Source organism: Blastomyces gilchristii (genome assembly GCF_000003855.2).
Source record: "Blastomyces gilchristii SLH14081 genomic scaffold supercont1.6, whole genome shotgun sequence".
In the NCBI taxonomy this organism is placed as follows: domain Eukaryota; kingdom Fungi; phylum Ascomycota; class Eurotiomycetes; order Onygenales; family Ajellomycetaceae; genus Blastomyces; species Blastomyces gilchristii.
The window spans coordinates 1,289,772-1,294,892 of NW_003101677.1; positions in this window are offsets into that span (position 1 = coordinate 1,289,772).

The following is a 5,121-nucleotide window of genomic DNA, read 5'->3' on the forward strand; positions in this document are numbered from 1 at the left end:
ATTCAAGTGAAGTGTGTGATCACAGACTTAGAAGAAATCTCTAAGAAGAGCAGTCTGCTTCTTCATGCAGTCAATATCATAGATGAGAATATTATTTTAGATCTTCTATAATTAAGAGAAAACAATTCTCTCATTGACTGAGTCACTCAGATGTCATGATACTGTCTTACTAATGAAGAGACAGTGATAGAGAAATCTGAAGAGTTTCATCAGAAGAATCTTAAGAAAAAGATAGAGTTGATATACTGTGTAGCAGATAACTGAGACTTAAAGACAGATGAAAAAGTCATCACTCTTGCTATAAGATTAGCAGCAGTATTCATTATTAAAGATGAATATACATAACATCTCTTTACAGATTATAAGAATGTCTTTTTAAAAAGAGAAGCAGTGAAGTTTTCTAATATTAAGATATAATATAAGATTTATCTTGAAGACAGTGTAATAGTATTGTATGAGCTTCTTTACAACTTATCTATAAAGAAATTGAATATTCTGTGCAAATATCTTGAAGAAGTGTAATCAAAGAACTGAATATACTTATCAAAGAGTTCAGCAGAGACATCTATACTCTTTGTGTCTAAGAAAGATAATAGGCTACATATATGTGTAGACTACAGAGGTCTTAATAAGGTGATAGTTAAGAATTACTATTTATTACTGTTAATTAATGAGATGATTGATTGATTATCTGAAGCAAAGATGTTCACAAAGATTGATATACAGAATATCTATCATAGAATCAGAGTTAATAAAGATAACATTTAAAAAACAGCTTTTTGTATCAAGTACAGTAATTTTGACTATCTTGTTTTATCTTTTGATCTTTGTAATGCTTCAGCCATCTTTCAGATCTATATAAATAAGACACTGCAGAGCCTTGTTGATGTCTTCTGCATAGTATATCTAGACAACATTCTAATCTTCTTGAAAACAGAGAAAGAACATGATACTCATATTCAAGAAGTGTTAAGTCACTTGAGACAGTATTAACTCTATATAAATACTGAAAAATGCTCATTCTACATGCAGGAGATTGATTTCTTAAGTTATATTATTAAGATGCATAGCATTTCAATGAACAGAAGTCAGATCTCTGTCATTGAGAACTGACTGACACTGCAGATATACTGTGAGATGCAGATATTTCTAGAATTTATGAATTTCTACAGATGATTCATCTATGCATATTCACAGATTACTGTCTCTCTTACAGATCTGTTAAAGAGAAGTGTAAAAGACAGAAAAATGAAACTGTTTACTCTCACTCAAGACACTGTGCAGATGTTTACAGAATTGAAACAAGCTTTTACAGATATTATAATACTGAATCACTTTAACTTCAACTTACTCAGTCAGTGTGAGACTGATATATCTGAGAATGAGATCTGTGAAATCTTTTCACAGTTGACACTGAAGATCTTTCAATATTGAAAGAATCAGAGAATAATCATCTCTGAGAATACAGACAATGAAATGTCTGTGAGAGAAGACTTTTTCACAGAGTCTATAAGACACTGTGAATAAAGATCAGTGATCTTCTTCTTCAAGAAGTTATTACTTACACAGAGAAGGTATAATACTTATAATTAAGAGATGTTAGTAATTGTCAAATTCTTTAAGATCTGACAATATTATCTTCAGAGTAGTAAGTACTCAGTGTAAGTTCTCACTGATTATGCAAATCCGTGTTACTTCTTGATAATAAAGAGCTTGACAGAATATTAAGTCAGGTGAGTAGAGCTGCTTTTGAAGTATGATTTCTATATCTGATACTGTTCAGATCAGCTTAATCTTATCAATATATTATTTAGACAGTCTGATTATAATATTGTTAATGCAGAGAAGAATTCTATAAAAGAATCTCTGTTATTACTGCAGAAGAAGCTGACTGTAGAGAGTTGAAGTTCTCTGAAGCTGAGAAACAGTGTCAGTAAGACAGCTGTGTGACTCAGTATAGAAGATGAAAGAAAACTCAGGTTTCTGCAGAGAACTGATACTGAAGATCATGAGCTTCTTGTATTATATCTTACAATTATTGAATTGATAAAGAATAAAACAGTCTATAATCTTTCAATCTGACTACTTTTAAAATTCATTGATAAGTTATAGAAGAAGGACATCTCTACTGCAGCTTAAATTCAGAAGTTGAAGAAGAAAGAATCTGATTTGAACTTAAAAGAGACAGACTCTGAGTGAGACAGTGTCACTAAGAAATCAAGTCACTGATAACTAGAAGAATGTGAACTTCTACTGCTGAATGAATCAGTCTTCATCTCTTATAGCAGGACAGTGCATCAGAAGTTATTGAGAATTCATTATAATAATTCTCATACAGAATACTTTGAGTTAGAGAAGACTGAGAAGCTTCTAAAATATAAATATATTTAAGACAAGCTCTGAGCAGATGTCAAAGAGTATATTAAGACTTATAATATCTGTTAAAGAATAAAGATTCTGCAGTATAAGTAATACAGCAAGTTAATATCACTGTCTATTTCAAAGAACTCATGATAGAATCTATTAATGAATTTCATAGTTGATCTGTCAAAGTCAATAAGAGTTAAAGAATATAACTCAATTTTAGTCATTATTGATCATTTCATAAAGATAGTCAAATATATCTCTATTTATAAAAAGGTTAAAGCCTCTGAATTAACTGATCTATTTTTAAATATCATCATTTGTAATCATAGTACTCTGAAATTATTAATAATAGATCAAGAATTTCTCTTCATCAGTAAATACTGATTGGCTTTTTACTATCATCTTATAATAAGATGTCTTCTCAGTACTGCATTTCATCTGCAGACAGATAATCAGACTGAATATCAGAATCAGACACTAGAACAGCATCTTTGAGTATTCTATTCATATTATTAGAATAATTGACTCGAACATCTTCTGATCACTGAATTCATATATAATAATGCAAAGAATGCAATCTTAAAGATATCTTCTTTCTATACTTATTATAAATATAATTCTTTGTTACTCAGTGACATTGCAGAGAATGTTTCAAAGAAGGAAATAGACAGTTAGAATATTGAATAGATACAGAGAACAGAGTATCTCTCAGTGTTAGAAGTAAAAGCAAGATTGAAACTTTTGAATAAAATTCATGAGAAGATAGTGAAAAGCATTCATTACATTCAGAAGCAGGAGATGAAATACTATAATTAAAAACATCTTTCAATGAAGTTCTTAATAGAGAATCAAGTACTACTTTCAGCAAAGAATATCAAGATAACAAGATTATATAAGAAGCTCAGTGAGCAGTGACTAGAACCTTTCTCAGTAACAAGAGTAATAAATAAGCAGATATATGAGTTGAAATTATTCATAGAATTGAAATCAATTCTGTAAGAGGCCTACGCCGAATAGATCGGTATAATATTGATAGGTCTTATATAACAAAGAGAAAAACATTAGAGAAGGAAAGAAAGAGAAAGTGTGAGAATTGACAATTGAAGTGAATATTTATACATGTATGTGATAATGTATGCAGTGGTGCTTCAGGGTGAAAGAATATACACATGTTCATAGCAGCCGAGGATCGGTGATTGAAATATACATGTTTGTGATGACTGAGGATCAGTGATCGGGAATGGGGCAGTAGAAATCTATGAAGTGTATGAAATAGTCTATATAATTGATCAGGTGCAGCTCATCACATTAACTCCCTCTTTTCAGAAGCAGTTCTCATCAGTCAAGAGCTGCTGTTTTGAATAATGTGAAACTTGAAGTTCAGATTGATTGATCATAGCTGACTCATTTCACAAGATATTGTTGACTGCAGCTGTGTGATCTCTTATCAAGAATATCTTCAATCTCTCACTCAAGCTCATTATCTTCTTCTATGATCTCTGGTGATTGTCAGTCAGAGATTAGTTGAGAAGAAAACAGGTCAGTGACAGCATGACAGAGCAAGCTTGTGTGAAAGATATCATGAATTTCTGATGATGTGTTAAGACAGTAGTTGTGGCTATCTAGAACTTCTATCACTTTATACTTGATATGACAGTAATCTAGTGTATGAGATAAACATGTGATTTGTATATTCTTAAGATTCAATCATACTAGATCTTCTATCTTATATTGTTTGATGAGATCTTGATAAACATTGATTTAATTCTCTTGATCTTGTTTTACAGTTGTCATGAAGGCCTCTGCTCAATCACAGACATCTCAGAGTTTCATTATTATATTATCAGTAATCTGAATTGAACTGCAGAGGTCTGATGTGAACTGTGTGATCTCTGGAAGATTCAATATCTTCATGTGATAATCATGTGTAAGAAAGAATGAGTGTATATCTGTTGAAACAGTATCTTGTTCATTGATAGTGATCTCTGCATGTAGAAGCAGGTCATGCTAATCATCTTATGAGTGATTATAGAACTTATAGAAATAGTTGTTTACAGTCTGAATTATTCATTCTGATGCACTATCAGTCTTGAGATGATAGATAGTTGACAGACAGTGTGTAATCTTGAGAACTTGACAGATTCTTGTTCAGAGAGCACTCATGAATTGACAGTCTTAATTCAATACTATAGATCTCAGTAATTCATGTATCTGATAGAACAGACTTCTTAGAAAAGCTTCAGTGACTTGTTCAGTATTCATCTTATTACAGAGTTTCAATATAACACTCTTACTCAATCAGTTCATAATGATCAGAATGTTTCTACAGCTCTTACTCTCAGAGAGATTAATAGTGAAGTCAATTATCACATCTTATCAGATTCTATCAAGAATATTAAGCAGTTTCAGCAGGCCTTTTCTACAGTTCTTTCATAAGATGATGAAGAAATAACAGTTATAGTTTCAGACAAAATATCTGATGCTGTTTAATATCTCAGATCAGTAGAACTTCTGAGAGATTATTTAATACAGTTGTTCACAATCTGAATGATCAGTTATATGTGAATCATGCATCTCTTGCATTATTCAAGTGTGTAAGAATTTAAAGTAGAGGACTCAACATCACTTATGAAATCATAGAGTATTATTATCATCAATTGAGTATTCTAAGATGTCAGTTCTTATATATAGTTCTAAGAGAAATCAGAATGCTTCTTGATATACTGCTTCAGTGAGTACTTGAAGAAGTTCATC